At 53.5% G+C, this 16,639-nt stretch overlaps 2 long non-coding RNA genes across 13 annotated transcripts; both read left to right on the forward strand.

The window, feature by feature from the left end:
• The first annotated feature begins 16 nt into the window (after positions 1–16).
• Positions 17–8,611, forward strand: LOC140645898 (uncharacterized). 9 transcript variants are annotated; one of them, XR_012040115.1, is made up of 8 exons: positions 17–189; positions 1,561–1,651; positions 2,729–2,903; positions 3,255–3,617; positions 4,224–4,345; positions 5,519–5,617; positions 5,994–6,134; positions 7,169–8,040. It is a non-coding gene; the product is annotated as an uncharacterized lncRNA (long non-coding RNA). The 9 variants fall into 9 exon arrangements; XR_012040122.1 differs by having other exon boundaries at positions 5,522–5,617; XR_012040114.1 differs by lacking the exons at positions 2,729–2,903; positions 3,255–3,617 and adding an exon at positions 8,262–8,611 and having other exon boundaries at positions 7,169–7,365.
• A 2,690-nt stretch (positions 8,612–11,301) lies between these two features.
• LOC140645893 (uncharacterized) lies at positions 11,302–16,601 on the forward strand. 4 transcript variants are annotated; one of them, XR_012040105.1, is made up of 6 exons: positions 11,302–11,458; positions 12,251–12,452; positions 12,730–12,955; positions 13,241–13,393; positions 13,831–13,961; positions 16,219–16,601. It is a non-coding gene; the product is annotated as an uncharacterized lncRNA (long non-coding RNA). The 4 variants fall into 4 exon arrangements; XR_012040102.1 differs by having other exon boundaries at positions 11,314–11,458; positions 12,730–12,852; XR_012040104.1 differs by having other exon boundaries at positions 11,314–11,458; positions 12,730–12,852; positions 16,224–16,601.
• The last annotated feature ends 38 nt before the right edge of the window (positions 16,602–16,639 follow it).

Raw genomic sequence — 16,639 nt, forward strand, 5'->3', positions numbered from 1 at the left:
GCTGGCTGTGGACAGGAGCTGCTGCGGCTGAAGCTGGAGAAAGAAGCCAGAGAAGGGTAAAGAAGAAGAAATGGAAGGCCGTCTGGCGGCTGCCTCCCGCTGCAGGCAAGAGAGAGCCTGCCTCTCCGGGTGAGGAAGGATCCCTCCTCGTAGTCCGCGGCAGGCCAGGCCGCCAGCGTGCACCGCAGGGTCTGTATGCGTCAGCCAGCGCGTGGTCTTGCTCCCTGTCCCTGTCTGACAATCTGTGTCCTGCTCCTCGTCCTTCTTTTTCCCCTCTCTCTATCGTCCGCCATCCTTCTTCCTGTCTGTCTTTGTTCTCTTTCTATCCTTCTGCCCCAGCGCTTCTTTCTCCACCTCTCTCCTGCTCCCTGCCCTTTGCTTCCTCTCCCTGACCCTCTTCCCTGTCTCCGCTTTTTCCTTTCTCTCCTTCTCTGTCCTGCTCCCTGGCCCTTTTTTCCTCTGCCTCTGTCCTCTAGCCCATGGCTTGCTTTTTTCCTTTTTCCTTCTTGGTCTCTTTGTACAAATCTGACCCTTTCTTGCTTTCCCAGTCCCTTTGTCCTGTTCCCTGTGGTTTTTCTCTCTCTGTCTGTATGTCCTGCGCCCTGTCGCCGTCACGTTCCTCTGTTCTTCTTCCTCTCCTTTCCCCCGCACCTCTCTACCCCTCTGTCCTGCTCGCTGACCCTGCCTTTTCTTGCTCCATCTCTCTGCAGGGCTTCTCGTCCCTGTTGTGTTTGATTTCCTCTACGTCTCTGACCTTTTCTTTCGGCCTTTCATTCTCTGGCGGCACCTCAGTCTTCTCCCTTGTCTTCCTTTTCTCTTTCCAGTCCTCTGTCCTGCTCCCCATCCCTGTATGAAATAGGGGCGGGTGCAGGCTCTGTTCTCTTGGGACTGGCGGGGAAAAAGCAGCCCCGGGCCGAGCGCTCTCCTGGGGTTCGTCGGGGGGTTTTGGGGCCGAACCCGTGTGCGAGCCGGGGGGAGTAGGGGCAGCCCCATCTGGCTCTCAGGTTCTGCTTGTGGAGCTGGGCAGCCTCTGCCGCTCCCGGCGCAGGTCGGGCAGCGGCGGCCCGGGGGGCTCCTGCGGCGCCGGGCGGGTGCCGGTGGCCGGAGTGGCGGGGAAGGGCCGCGGCTGCGGCGGGCGGGGGTTCCTGGAGGCGGCTGGGCCCGGCTCCCCGCAGGGGTGCTTGGGGCTGCGGGGGTTTGGGGTGCGGGCCCGGCACCCCCAACCAGTGCCGGAGAAAGCGAGCCGGAAGCAGCCGTAATAAAGCGATGCCCTGCCTGTGCTGGTGCGGCCCTGCAGAGGTGTGGGGCCGGGCCCTCCGCAGTGCCCAAGCGCTCCCAAAAAGTGCACGTGTGGCCCTGGGGGTGCAGGGCTGTGGGGTGGCTCCGCTCCCCCCACCCCGCAGCATCACGCATGGGGACCGCAAAGGGGTCGGAAAGCAGAGAGGGTGAGCTGGTTTGGGGCCTGAAAATGGAGAGCAGGTCTTGTGTTCTCGGGGCTTGAAAAGAGGCTGAGGTGGCTGACTTTGGGGCTGAGAAACAGCTTGAGTCGTGCGTTTTCAGGACCTGCCAGAGGGGACCGAGCGGTACGTTTTTGGGCTGAGGAGCAGAGGTGAAGTGCTGCATTTGTGGGACTCGAGAACAGGCTGAGCAGGTGGGTTTGTGGGCTCAGAAATGGGAGCTGGTTTGGGGGCCCAAAGCAGAAGCCAGTTTGGCTGTTTGCGCAGGGCGGGGGGAGGGCGTTGGGGGCTGCGGGGGAAAGCAGAGGGTGGGCAGGGTGCACGGACCCTCCCTGGAGGGTGGGGGTCTGGTCACGTCGGAGCCCAGAGTTCGGGAGGCCGGCGTGCCCCGGGCCAGCCTCTCGGTCTGAGGTGGTCTCTGGGGGGGGAAGGGTGCTTTTCAGACCCCGCACGCCCTCTTGGAGCCCAGCTCTTCTTTGTCCGCTGCTGAGAATAGTTCTTAACTACTTAATCGTACAAACTGATGAATCGGTATTTCCACAGCGTCCAGCTGTGATGTTTAATAGTCATATTCAAGTTCTGACAGCGACCGCTTTCCGAGCTTGTCCAAAGCCCAGACTGTGGCAAATAGCTGGAGCTCGTAAGGAGAAGGAGCTGAAATCCAGCGGAGCTTCGGTGCGGAGCTGGAGCTTCGGTTAGCCAGAGCTGTAGCGAGGAGGAGCTGGAAGGAGATGGGGTGTCCGCTGTCTGGAGCGTGCGTTAGCCAGAGGCAACGTTAGCTGAGCGGGGGCGGCCGTGAGCCGGAGCGTCTATTCGCTGGAGCATCCGTCGGCCGGACTGCGCTCCCAGCGGGGCTGCAGAGCGGCCGGGCGCAGGCCGGGCTGTCCCCAGCCAGCGTCTCTGAGCAGCAGGGAGGCGAGCGGTCCTTCTGCCAGCGGGGAGCCTGGCCTCTTCCCTCGGGGATTAAATCCACGCCCTGCGCCCCTCCCTGCGTGGAGGGCGTCTCCCGGTCCCGTTCCTGGGGGTGGGAGCGAGGTGGGGGTGCCCCGGCTCTCCTGGGGCAGCCCCGCTGCGAGGGGGCGCGGGCGAGGCGGCAGCGGGAGGCAGCGGTGTCTCCCGGTACCTGGCAAAGGGGAGAGGGGCCGGTCGGTTGGAGCTGCCGGGGTGCACGGCCTGGCCCCGCAGGGCCCCTCTGGCAGAACCCTCCCCTGTGTTTTCCCCGTCGGCTGGGTGTGACAAACAGGATCATTTTTTGCCTCCTCTTTTCCCAGTGTCACCTTCGGCGTCACGTGCAGAAAATCCCGCGTGGTCGGTCCCGCTTGCCGCTCAGGGAATCGCGCGTATGGGGCCGGGGGAGCGGGGAGAAACCTTTGCGAGTTCAGGGACGCTACAGATGCTCCACCTGAAACCCAGAGAAAAGGCAAATCTGCTGCCAGTGCAGAAAAGGTGATGAAGACCTGCGGGTAACAGAGCGTGCCTCGTTCCTGGATTGGTCCCTTGGCAGTTCCGAAGGTTTTCCTTTCGGGTAAAAGAATGAACTTTCATCTCGGATAAATGAAGAGCTGCCTGTTACCTTCTTCAGGGTCAAGTGTTTCTCTTCTGTTTGTTCAGACTGACTTTATGGGCAAGTTGGCAAGAGCCTTTTCTTTTTATATGCACAACTACCCTGTTAGTGAACTATGGTGTCAGTAGAGTTAATTTTGGAGCACCTAGATGCCAGTAGAAATAGAATGAGTGAAATGTGATGGAAACTGACATTTCAGCTTGATTTTTATTCCTTTTTTTTTTTTTCATTAGAGCGTTGATGGCATGCTGTGCTGTGGGTCAATCCGCATTCTCTTCCGTGGAGCCTTCAGTCTAGGAGTTTTATGTAAAAAAAGTTTGTCCTTCCAAAACAGGACTAGTCATTCCTAGGCTTGAGGTGTAGACTTGGAGGGTCTCTGAAGTCCGTGATCAGGATTACAGCGTTGCTGCTCTTTGTCTTCACTTTCGTTAATTTCCCCACTGCTCGGTGGTGGTTGGGAGCCCTGAGTTGTCTTTTTTTTTTTTTTTTTTTCCGTCTCTAACACATTTTTTTTCCCCCAAGGAGACGCTATGTTTAAAAGGGAATGAGTGTCCTGGTTTCGTCTGGGATAGAGCTAATTTTCTTCCTAGTAGCTGGTATAGTGCTGTGTTTTGGATTTTAGGATGAGAATAATGTTGATAACACAGTGATGTTCTAGTTGTTGCTAAGAAATGCTTCCACTGGTCAAGGAGTTTTGAGCTTCCCGTGCTCTGCCGGGCGCACGAGAAACTGGGAGGGGACACGGCCAAAAGAGTTGATGGAAGCTGGCCAAAGGGCTATTCCGTGCCATCTGGCGTCATGCCCAGTATGGAGACTGGGGGGAGTTGGCCGGGGGATAGGGATCGCTGCTGGGGGAGTGGCTGGGCATCGGTCGGCGGGTGGTGAGGGCTTGCATCCCTTGTTTTTTCCTGGGTTTTGTTCCTCTCTTGCTCTCTTGTTGTTTTCCTTCTCATGATAATTCATTCTTCTTCTTGTTTTGTTCCGATGATTAACCTCTTCTTATCTGAGGCCACGAGTTTTCTGACTTTTGCTCCTTGGCTTCTTCCCCCCATCCCCCTGGGGGGGGAGGGTGAGCCAGCTGCTGGGTGGCACTTAATTGCCGACTGGGGCTAAACCACAACAGTTAGTTTCCTCCCAAACGTGTCAGTCAATGCACTCGAGTGATGATTATTAAACCCACCAAAACGGCACCTGTCTTACAGATCTGGACTCCTTCTGAACACGTATCCATCGCACGCAAATGTCATTGGGCTACAGATCATCTGCACTTCACGCTTTGACAAGACGGCGTGCTGAGACAGGGATGAGCTCTGAAAGAAAAAAGGTACAAGGTCACGGGGTTTTTGGTCTGTTTTTTTGTGGGGGGCGCGTGTGTGTGGTTTAAAAAGAAGAGTGCGACGCTGAGTGGCGGCAGCCTGCAGAGCTCTCTTGCTGCCTGAGCTCTCCTTTTCTTCTCTTTCACTCCTCTTTCATGACTGTAATTGGAATTTGGACAATGGTAGAAGAGCAGGTAAGTTACTTGCCTGTGTAGATGTGCTGGTAATCCCAGGAAGGTCAATGCTTGAAGCCGTAGTGAATAACTTGGCCGCAAGTAGAATTTCCGAAGGAAGAAAAACAACGGGAAGCAAATAGCAAGTTACCAAGCGATTTGCGTGGGTCCACCACATGGCAGTTTTATTGCCAAACGCTGCTGGGCAGTATGCTCCAAGTGGCTCTTTTTGGTAAACGTGAGTTTTCAGGAAGTTCAGGGTTGTGCGTGGCAAAACGTGTCCCTCTGTTTATGTATGCCGCTACGGAAACGTCCAGCGGCGGGGCTGTTGTTCCCTGCTCTCGATACTGCCACGGTAGTGCTGCGGTATTTAGACCCAACAGAGGGCTTTAGGAAAGGAAGGAGAATGCCTGTTTTCTGTGAGGGCTACGAATGCTGACCCTTTTCTCTGCCGCTTTCCCGTGCGTGCGATGAAGCGGTTTTATTTTTCTCCCTTGTTCCTGGTCTAAATAGTTCTGAAGCTGTCGCTGCTGTGGGATTGCAAGTGGTGTTTCAAGGTTTTTGTGGGGTTCTAGTTACGGATCGCTTCTCCTGTGGCGAAGTGTCAAGATACGGTTTTCAGTGTAAAGCTTCAGAAACTGCATCCGCTGAAATCAGCGTAGGTGAAAGTGATGTTGCGTGTGCAGCTGTGCTCGCAGGGGTGCTCGGCGGCTCCTCCTCAAAACAGCGAGGGGCGTGTGGCCATCCGGAGGGTTGCGCTCTGGGTCTGAGGGCGTGCCGTCTTCTTGCTGCGCTTTTGCTGCGCAAACCAAAGCTGCCCGTGAGTCAAACTAAGGCACGGTTGTCTAAAAAGTGCCCAAGCTCTAGCGGCCTGTATCGTCAACTGTACCAAAGATGATGCAAAACACTTTTTCCTCTGCTCAGTTGTAGTCTTCACCAAGCTTCACCAAAAAAGGAAGCTTTAGATTCCTACCCAGCTTTATGCTAAAGGGTTTTTTCCTCTCTCAGCAGAATGTCAGCCGCCACCATTTCGCCGTGGTCGCCCTTTCTTCTGCCAGGAAAGTGCAAGACGGACGGAAAGGATCCGTAGTGGTCTGCAAGTCCACGGTACGTCTACGATGTGTGCCTGCGTTTTTCCTAAGGTACTCGTAGCGGGGACTTGAAAGTTAAGGTGAAGAATGTGCCAACTCTCCTTCTGTAGTTTTTCTGTGAAGTATTTCAACACAAATACTACAGATAGAAAAAGGCGTGTTCTGGAGCGTGCCTACGCAAAGCTGACTTCCCTCCGTTTCTTTTCTCTTCCCGAAAGCGTAATCTTCTGTTTCTGTGCGCTTCCTATGAAATGATACTGTGAAAATAATTTTGTACTAAAAGAGGAAAGAAACTGTTGGGAAGAGTTCAGGTGTTCAGAAGAAAGAGCCTTTGTTTTCCTGGGAAAAGCTTTCTGCTTTTTCAGTCAGTAAGGTTTTAAAATATCTTGTAGGAGTACTTGAAAAGCCTTACTGCGATCCTAGCATCCGTACGAAAAGCCGTCAAGGTCAAAGAAGAGACGTGGCCAAAACGGGACAAATGGGCGTCGCTTCCGCGTGTTTTCCAGGCTTTCCCAAGAAGCGTTAGCAGCCTTGTAAGTACCGCCAGTGAGTCCTGATGTGGTTTTGGTGAGTTACTGCTTCGAGAAGGTCCTTTTTCCTGAAGCTACGGTGTGTAATTTTGACTTCAGTTGGAAAGAGATTTTCCCGACTGGCAATCCTTCTCATTCAAAGAAGTTGCATTTGACGAACTTCCCATCGGAGCGGCTGGACGTGCCAGTAGAAGTCATCAGCAGCAAGACTTTTCACTCTCTTTAAAAACACCCAGAAAAGTCAATTTCCTTCCAAGGACCCAAGCCCAGCACGTCTTCCAAAAGTTGATGGCATCGCTGGTTTTTGGTTGTCGGTTGCAACAGCCGAGATATGATCGAAAGGCGTTCCTCTGCATGCTTCGGTACAGCCAAAAGCATTAGCAAATCTGCCGGTCCCTTTTGGTAGCCTGATGTATTGCAGCACTGGGGATTTGATTTCTGCGCCCCCCTCCCCCCAGTGAAACCGTCTGGGGGATCTCTTATCTCACTGACTTTTCTATCAAACTGGAACTTTAAACAGAAGTTAAAATGGTGTCATTGACAAAGCGACTGGCACTGTTGAAACTGTAACTGCCCAATAGCTGTGGCATGCAACTTAGGAGGTGTGTTTCAGCAGTGAGGTATTTGTTCTCCATGTTTCAAGAGAGAGGCAACTGAACGTTACGGGGTTTTCCCCAGTATTTTGACGGCGTGCTCTGCAGTGCTTTATTTCTGCCTCTCTTTCCATGGCGCGTTTCCCTGGCGCTTCAGTAACGTCTCTCTTGGGCAGCGCAGCTGGGCAGATGTCACTAGGAGGGACATAGCGCACAACCCCCCCCAGTCACGTTATAACCGTGCATTTTGGAGAGAGATGGTTTAACGGTATCCCAGCTGTGCAAGTTAAATGAATGCAAAAGGAAACTCAAATGCTTTTCTAGTGTGAGTCTTGTTGTTGGATGTCTATAAACATACGGCCACCTTTTTAGCGTAGAGTGAATTACTGAGATGTGTTCTTTATTTTCCATGTTACTCTCTAAAGGTTTACACTTCCCTTTCAGCTTTCTTGACCGAGCGAGCAAGACGTGCAGCAGCAGCAGCAGCCGCGAGGGCCGTAGCCGTTGTGGTGGATCCGTAAGCGTAGATTCTGATGACGGTCCGGCCTTGTCCTGCAGCCTCACCGGGCTGTCTCCCTGCAGCAGTGCTGGAAGGAAGCGACGAGGCGTTTTCCAAGAGCAGCAAGAGCGTTCACTTTTAGGTGAAGAAGGTGTTGAAAATCCTACCGCTTGGTCTCAATAGGGATTTGAAGCGTTGCAGTCCGTGTAGCTGTTAAAGCGTGCGCTGTATCTGGAGCGGACCCGTTTCCCTAGAATCCTGCTTTAGCTCAGCTCCTCTCCTATCCCTTATTCCGACTGAATCCCTGTACTTTCTGCTGTGCTGTTTTTTTTTCATGTGCTGAAAGGGAATGTGGGGTTTTTGTTTTTCAGCGGTCTTGCTGTAAGCGTCTGGTGGTGCTCCCTAGATCCCCCCGGCCAGGTTTCCCTGCGGGTCGTGAAGCATGGTGAGGGTCAGGGGCCAGCCCTGTGGCTGGAGGCTCCTGGCTCTGTGTGCGGTGGGTGCCCCGCAGGTGGTGGGGAGAGCCCGGGGCCGAGAGGGACCGGGGCCGTTTGTTGCCCTGGGGAGCCCGTCGCAGCGCGGGAAGGGAGGGGGAAGGTGGCGGAGCAGAGGCCGAGCGAGAGACGTGGCACCGTCCTCGGGCACGCTCCCCTATGGCGTGGGGCGGCTGCCAGGCTGCGGGACAGGGGCTGGGGGGGCTGCCCCCCCCTTTATTTTTCTAGCGGAGCTCCCCTTTTTTGGTGGGGCATGTACATATGTAAATGGCCTGATGAAAGTAAGTGTAACCAGATGTAACCAAAATTGTTAGTTTGTTCTTTTGTAACTCAGCAACATAGAGATAGGAGCAGGTTAGACAATGCTTTAATATTGTGTTTGTACACCTATGGCTATGGCTATGCTACTATGCCCAAAGACAATTGGACAAGGAGTAGTACGGTCATGCTGCTACGTTCCCAGTACAGCCCCAGCCCATCTTGACAAAGAGTCAAGGGTGGTTAGAATAATTGGTTTGTGCTAAGGGTGCCAAATCATTGTTAGGAACCATGCACCATGAAGAAGGGGAGCAAGTTACATAAGCAAGGTGGGATTGCGCGTGTCCAGAAGAAGGGGTCGACTAAAGGACACACCTGTACGGCCACCAAGGACCACCAGAGACCCCCACGGAAGCCCCTCGGAGCTCAAGGACGCATGCGTAATGACCACGCAAGTATGATAATTAGTTCCGGGAAATAGAATGAATATGCATTATCATTCCAGGAAACTTGATGCATATGTATGTAACTGGACAATATAAGTTTCGGCTGATGTAACCTGCGGTATGCACGCTAGGTGGAGCGATCCCCCGTGCATCCGGTGCCGTAGTAAAGAATGCCTGCTTCTTAATACTACATTGGTGTTAAGGAGTTTGATTCCCGATTTCGGTGACATAAGGAGGTGGCAGTTGGGGCAGTTTCCCTTGTTTTGTTTGTCTTTTGGGTGTGACGAAGAAGAGGGGAGGCTGGGGAGTGATGATGTCTGTTGGGGCACCCCAGTGTCACTGGGGGGGACGATGGTGATGTGGCAGAGGAGCAGGTTGAGTGGGGGGAGGGGGGGGTCACGGGACAGTTCACCCCCCCGAAAGGGGGGGGTGACAGCCCCCAAATGCCTGAGAATTGGTGGGGGAGGGATTAAATAATGAAAACCTGTAAATAGGGGTGTGAGGCATTGAAGCAGAGAAAAATCTCTCATTTTTATGTATATTGAAAAATTTTATTTATATATACGTAAAAAGATTTGACAAGAAACCCCTCTGTCTACTCTATTCGATAAAGGATGGTAGAATATGAAAAAAAATCTAAATCGAGATATATAGGGTGATAAAATAGAAAAAGAACTCATATATATGACTAAAAAAAGGAGTTTAAAAGTGCATAAAAAGAGGATGTATACGAAGAAATTTTAAATGGCAACAAGGCAGAGCGAGCTCTCCCCAGCTGCAGTACCGACTTCTGTCCACACAGAGGCAGCAGCGAGCAGAAAAAAAAAACAAAAACAAACCAAAAAAACCCCCCAAAACCCCAAACAACCGCTATCGCGCATGCGCGGCTCCCCAGCTGCAGTACCGACGTTGTTCCCCTGGGCGGCAGTAGAGAGCACGGGAAAATGCGCCACCGCGCATGCGCCGGGCCGCACCAGCAGTACCGACGCTTGTCCACGGGGCGGCAGGAGCGAGCACAACGAAAAAGCGGCACCGCGCATGCGTGGCTCCTAGGCTGCAGTACCGACTTTTGGTCACCGGGCGGCAGCAGCGAGCACAAAACGAATGCTTCAGCGCGCATGCGCGTCTCCTCAGCCGCAGTACCGACTGTTGTCCACAGGGTGGCAGCAGCGAGGTCGGGCGAAGGCGCCACCGCGCATGCGCGGCTGCCCAGCTTGCAGTACCGAGTTTTGTCCACAGGGCGGCAGCGGCGAGCACCCGAAAAATGCAGCACCGCGCATGCGCAGCTCCACAGCTGCAGTACCGAGTTTTGGTCACCGGGCGGCAGCAGCGAGCACAACACAAATGCGCCAATGCGCATGCGCGGCGCCCGGGCTGCAGTACCGACATTTGTCCACCGGGATGCAGCAGCGAGCCAAAAAGACCCACCGCGCATGCGCAGATCCCCATCTGCAGTACCGACCCTGTTCCCCTGAGCGACAGCAGCGATCACTTTAAAATGCGCCACTGCGCAAGCGCGGCTCCCCACCCGCAGTACCGACTTTTGTCCACCGGGCGGCAGCAGAGAGCACTCGACAGTCCGTCACTGCGCATGCGCGGCTCCCCAGCTGCAGTACCGATTATTGTCCACACGGCGGCAGCAGCGAGCCCGGAAAAATGCACCAACGCGCATGCGCGGCTCCCCAGCTACAGTACCGACCCTGGTCCACCGGGCGGCAGCAGCGAGCACTCGAAAGTCCGCCGCTGCGCATGCGCGGCACCCCACCTGCAGTACCGATCTCTGTCCACATGGCGGCAGCAGCGAGCACGGAAAAAAAATTGCGCCAGCGCGCATGCGCGACTCCCTGGCTGCAGTACCGACTTTTGTCCAGCGGGCGGCAGCAGCGAGCTGGGGGGGGAAAGTGCGCCAAGGCGCATGCGCGGCTCCCCAGCTGCACTACTGCATTTTGTCCACACGGCGGCAGCAGCGAGCACGAAAAAAAATTGCACCACTGCGCATGCGCGGCTCCCCAGCTGCAGTACTGCATCTTGTCCACACGGCGGCAGCAGAGAGCACTCGAAAGTCCGTCACTGCGCATGCGCGCCTCCCCAGCTGCAGTACCGACTTTTGTCCACACGGTGACAGCAGCGAGCTCGGGAATATGCACCACCGCGCATGCGCGGCTCCCCAGCTGCAGTACCGATTTTTGTCCAAACGGCGGCAGCAGCGAGCTCGGGGAAAATGCGCCACTGCGCATGCGCGGCTCACTGGCTGCATTACTGATCTTTGTCCATCGGGCGGCAGCAGCGAGCTGGGGGAAAGTGCACCACCGCGCATGCGGGGCTCCCAAGCTGCAGTACCGACCTTTGCCCACACGGAGGCAGCAGCGAACACGAAAAGAATTGCACCACTGCGCGTGCGCGGCTCCCCAGCTGCAGTACCGACTTTTGCCCACAGGCCTGCAGCACCGAGCACTTGACAGTGCACCACTGCGCGTGCGCGACTCCCTAGCTGCAGTACCGACTTTTGTTCACACGGTGGCAGCGGCGAGCTCGGGACGATGCACCACCGCGCATGCGCGGCTCCCCAGCTGCAGTACCGGCCTTTGCCCACACGGAGGCAGCAGCGAGCACTCGAAAGTCCTCCACTGCGCATGCGCCGCTCCCCAGCTGCAGTACCGACCTTTGTCCACACGGCGGCAGCAGCGAGCACAAAAAAAATTGTGCCAGTGCGCACGCGCGACTCCCTAGCTGCAGTACTGCGTTTTGTCCACCGGGCGACAGCAGCGAGCACCAACAAAATTGCGCCACCGCGCATGCGCGGCTCCCCAGCTGCAGTACCGACATTGGTCCACTGAGCGGCAGCAGCGAGCACTTGAAAATGCGCCACCGCGCATGCGCGGCTCCCCCCCTGAGGTACTGACGTTTGGTCGTCGGGAGGGTCGGAAGCCGGAACTGCACCTCGGCACCGCGCATGCGTGTGCGCGCACCAGCGGCTCTGCCATCCCGGAGGGGAGTCCTCGCGTCCGGCTCTGCTCTCGCACGCTGCCGGTCATCGGCAAGTAAAAATTCTGGGCTTGGCTTTGGCATTGTCCTGTAAGGGAAAGCTCTGGCTCGGGATGTCACTTGCTTACTTGCTGTGGAATGGTCGTGTTTTTCAGCAATCGTTCCAAATAGAACGGCTTGGGTGGGGCAGGGCAGAGTAAGGGTCTTTGCAGGCACCTGGGAAGTAAAGTCTTGAACGTAGAAAAGCTTAAAGCATTTGCTGGACAGGAGGTTTCTCTGTACCCACTACATCCGTTGCTTATTAGCAGTGACTGATGTTTGTAAGAGTGCCGTGTGGAAGTGTGAACATTCGTTACTGAACTAAAACTGCTCTGGTTCTGTGTAGAAAGCAGAGGAACTACAAAACAACATATTCCCCCCCTTTTTTTTTTTGGTTAAACGTACCGTGTTTGCAGGGCCTTAGCTTTCTATTGCCAGACTGGGCAAAGCTTCCCAAGCTCAGTTCCCCCACAGTCACCAAAAGTCTCCCATAGTTGCCAGGATGGTGAGTTAGTTTTGGGCTTCTAGCCCTCCATTCCGCCATTGTTTTAGTCAGATCCTGAATGCCGCTCAGTTAAAGACTCACGAGAATTGCTTAACATTTGCATTTGGAAGTCATGCTTCAAACAATGAATTTTCAACAAAATTTTTTTTGACGCTAGCCAATGAACTCCTGTAATACTGGAGAAAAATGACATTTTTAGTGGCTGTTGAATCTCAGAGTGATAACATCGGCATCCCTGTTTGAGCCCTTACCGCAACCATTGCAATGTTTGTTTACACGCTGCTCGGTTCTTTTGTAAAGGTGCGTAGCTGTGGGAGGTGCGTTATTCCGAAGGTGCTACGGCGCCGATGCTCTGGCTGTCGGCAGGAATGGGCAAAGCGGAAGGCTCTGTGGCTGGGGGAGAACGGCGTGGACATGCGACCGCTCTCTCTGTTGCTCCGGAATTTCGACGGCTGGGTTGGGCTGCTAAATCGATGGAACGACTGGAAGACGTTTCAGAAAAGTGAGTACTCTACTTCCCTTTATCTTTTAAAGTCGTCGTCTTTCTACAGACACCTGTCCACGGCTTAGATATTTGATTTGCGTGAAACAGACCCGGAATTTTGCTTGAAGTAGTGTTCTGATTCGCTGAAATTCCCCGTAGGCAGAGAGCAAGAATTACAAATGTTGCTTGGTGGTTGAAGATCTCAGGGTTGCTGTGAAAGCGAACTTGCCAGAATGAGTAGGAAGCAGCCTGAATTCCAACAGAGATACCATCTAAAAGGCCCTTTTCTTGACAGGAAAAGAGCTTCATGAAACGTCGGCGCTGTTTGCCGGGGGGCCTCCGACATACCTGTTCAGTCGTCGTGGGCTTTGTGCGATTCCCGCAGGCGCAATCTTGAAGAAATTTTGTACGGCAGCCGGTATCTTGGCTTACTTTCTATCTCGCGCTTGGTCGCTTGCGCCTGCTAAAAACTTAATGGAGTGTCAAATGAACCCACAGGAAAACGTCCTCAACTCGTGCTGGTAGGGCAAGCCCGCTGTAGTTGATAAAATGGGAAAATAGCACGCTGTTTTGAAAAATTTGCCTTGCGAGGACAAGGGCTGTCTCCTGGCAGGCAAGTGAATTCTGTGACTGATTCCACCGCTCCGCCCGGGCACTTGAAGGAGGCGGTCCCTAAGGCAATGCAATCTAAAATGGGGGTCGTTTGGGGTTTTTAGTCATTTCTTAGGGATGTGAGGCTCGTGTGGGTGTTTAGCTTGTCCTGTTCTTTCTGTTCCTAATTCCGATCCCACTGACGGGCGTCAGAGAACGGTCGTGTTGTAGTCTAACGGTGTCGTCTACCGGGAGCTGGTGGAAGGCCAGGGCTTAGGTAAAGCCGATAAGGAGGATGCAGGCTGGAAAGCGGAACGTCTAAACGAGAATTACTGTCCTTGGGAGAGAAGCACATCCTGAAGAAATAGGTAAGCTAATTAAAATGGTTCGAGAACCATCCGAAACAACTAGTAGGAGCGTGATAAGAAGCACCCTCCCGCAAACTATCCTCGTTATAATCCTAAAAGCCACACCCCTCGAGCTGGAGAGCCCGGCCCAAGCAGAGAGCCCTCACCGCTCAGCGTGCGCAGCGTGTTAAAGCAGCGCTGTAGCTTTAAGTTGAAATAAGAGAAACGTAGACCGATAGAAAACTGCTTTGTGTGATTACTTATGCATATGCATAGCCAGACCGTATAAATACTGTACTTGTAGGACCGAACTCTGTGCTAGCTTTGCGGAGCTACCGCCTAGCACCCATCTCTGCGCAGGCATGAAATAAACATACCTCTGCCCTGTGCGTATATTGGCGTCTCGCGCACCGGGCAAGCGACCTCACGCTTGTGGGATAACGGTTTTGGCACCCCAGATGGGACCGAGCCGACAGCCTCGCCCGGTTCGTCTTGCCGCGTCCGACGGGGAGAAGAGGCCTGAGCGGACTCCGGCGCGCACCGACCTGTCGACCGGGGACTCCTTCAGCTCCTCTCCTGCAGTCGGGCGGTAAGCGACACAACGGTGCAATGCTAGTGAAAAGAGGTATTTTTGGGGGATAGGAGAAAAGGGGGAGTAGGGGCAAGATCTCTCGGGAAGCAGGCACCCTCTGTTCTGTTCTGGGCTCTGCATAAGACGCACCAGGAAAGATACGTGGCAGTAGCGTAGTTCTGTTTGTTTCTACACGCTGTCCTGTTCAACAGAGGGAGACGTCCCTCGTTCTGGTTTGTGTAGAAATGCTGGGTTTTTCGGTACCGATGTGGGCGCTGCTGCTTCCCAGGAGGCACCCCTTTGCTCTCCTCTAGGATGCATCCTGAAGCATTGCAATCAATTTGGGGGAGATCCCACGACTAAGAATGGGCTAAAACGATATTGTAATCAACGGTGGCCACGATCTCGATTGGAAGATGGTGAAAAATGGCCTGAGGATGGATCCTTGAGATATAACGCTATATCGGAACGAATGTTGTTTTGTCGGAGAACGGAAAAATGGGATGGAATGCCTTACGTGGATATGGTTTTTCCGTTAAGACGCGATTGGGATATTAGGAAGAAAGGTGGTTTAGTGGATTCTAAACATCAGGTTGGAATATATGCGTTAAAAGAGAAAAAGGGAGAACCTCGTTGTATTGAATGGGAAAATTCGGAAGAGGATATTCAGCTGTTGGTAGCTCCTCCAAAACAGCCAGAATGTGATAGCTCAAGCGATAATGGAGTTGTGAGTGCTGTCTCTAAAAGAACAAGGGGACAGAAACCGATAGTTCAAGCTCCCCTCAGCCAGGCTCTAGGGCCTGAAGGAAGAGCGGTATCCGTACACGTACCTTTTACCGCTTCTGCTTTATTAAACTGGCAACGGGCAGTCAGATCCTATCGAAACAATCCAGAGGGAATGTATAGTACTGTTAATCACGACTCATAATCCTAACTGGGGAGATGTACAGGCTCTCCTAGAATATTTGTTTACCCCTGAGGAGAGGAGAACAATTTTAGAGAAGGCTAGAGAGGGACTGGTCCAACAATGTGTGTGTGTGTGGGGGGGTGCCTAATACCATTACGTACCTCCCAAAGGAGGATCCGCAGTGGGATCCAAACACAAGTGTGAGGGATTACAGAGGGTAAAGGAATATCCAAAGTTAATTGGGTATGGGATTCAGCATGGAGTGCAAAAGCCTAAGAATTTATCTAATCAGATCTCGATCCGGAAGATGATAGCAATTCAAAGTTATTGAACACGCCGTTTATTGGTCAAGCGGCAGCAGATATAAGAAAGAGATGACAAAAGGTAGAGGGCGAGGATGGCATGACAATCTCGCGGTTCTTGTCAGTCGCGTATAAGGTACGTAATAGTGGGGAGGAAACAGAAGAGAAGGAGAAGCGGGGACGAGTAACGCCGCAAGCTTCTTTGTTGGCTGCCTTGACAGAAGACCGAGAAAAAGGGAGAGAAAATACACGAGGTGAATTTTGTGGGCGAGGAAGGGGCCGTAGCAATAAGAGTAGAAATGGTTATGACATTCCCCTGGGAATGAATCGGCGTGCAAATCGTAAGCGAGAGGGCCGTTGGAAAAAAGATTGTCCGCCCCGTCTGAGTCATCTCGGGAAAGAGAGACAGAAGAAGGGGTTGGAGTCATGACGGAGATTGGGTTGGACTGAAGGGGGCCGGAGGAGTCTATGAAAGTTTCCCCAGACGATCCTCTGGTTCCAGTCAAGCTGGGGAATGAAAGACTAGATTTTTTTAATTGATAGTGGAGCCACACATGCTGTAGTAAGTAGTTGTAGGGGACCCCTTAAGCAGAACTAAAATAAGCATTGTTGGTGCAACAGGGAAAAAGACTTTAAGGCTGTTTTTACAAGCTATGGAATGTTCCACTGGAAATACTAAATGAACTCATGAATTCCTTTCTATGCCAGCATGCCCCTAGCATTGCTTGGGTGGGATTTACTTGTAAACTGAATGCACAACTAAGTTCTTCTGAAGACTCTGTTCAGTTGACTCTGTTCAGCCCGCAGGGGACGTCGCCTGTTTGTGGCGGACGCCAGCCCGAACGGGACCTCGCCTGTTTGGGGCACACCGATGGCGGGCGCTGTCGCCAAAAGGCAAAGCAGGGTCATAGCAGAGTTTTCCATTTCTGGGGATGGGCTCAGCCGTCTCCTGCACAAACTTCTGTTACGTAGCAATGGGGATGGTAGCTTTCTTTTGTTTTCTTGAAGAACAAGAGGATGATGGAGCACGTTACAAGAGCATGATCATTTTCTCTTCCTTTGGCAGCACAGGCACCCAAGGCCAGCCCGCGTTAAAGGAACAGCACGAGGATATCCGCGTCGACCGTCAGCAGAGGAAGGAAGCTTCTTTGGGAGGCTGAGGCGATGAAGCAGAGTCCTTAATTGTTCTGTTTGATTTTCAGCATGGGTGCGGGGAGGGCCTGGGACATGCCAAACATGGTCCCGGATAGGGGAGCTGTCTATTACGTGGGAGGCTGTGAGAGCTATCATGGACACCACCGGACCGGCATCCTGTAAGGGTGCTTTCACATGTTTTCTTGTTTAGAGGCCAACCTTGGCTTTGGGCCGTAAAATAAAGTCTGCCAGGCCGGTGCCAGCTTGGAGGCAGCATCTGCCCACAGCGGTGCCAGCTTGGTGGTGGTGTCTGCCTGTGCCGGTGCCAGGTTGCTGGCTGTGTCTGGCTTGTG

The sequence above is a fragment of the Ciconia boyciana genome, unplaced genomic scaffold (genome assembly GCF_034638445.1).
Source record: "Ciconia boyciana unplaced genomic scaffold, ASM3463844v1 HiC_scaffold_40, whole genome shotgun sequence".
In the NCBI taxonomy this organism is placed as follows: Eukaryota; Metazoa; Chordata; class Aves; order Ciconiiformes; family Ciconiidae; genus Ciconia; species Ciconia boyciana.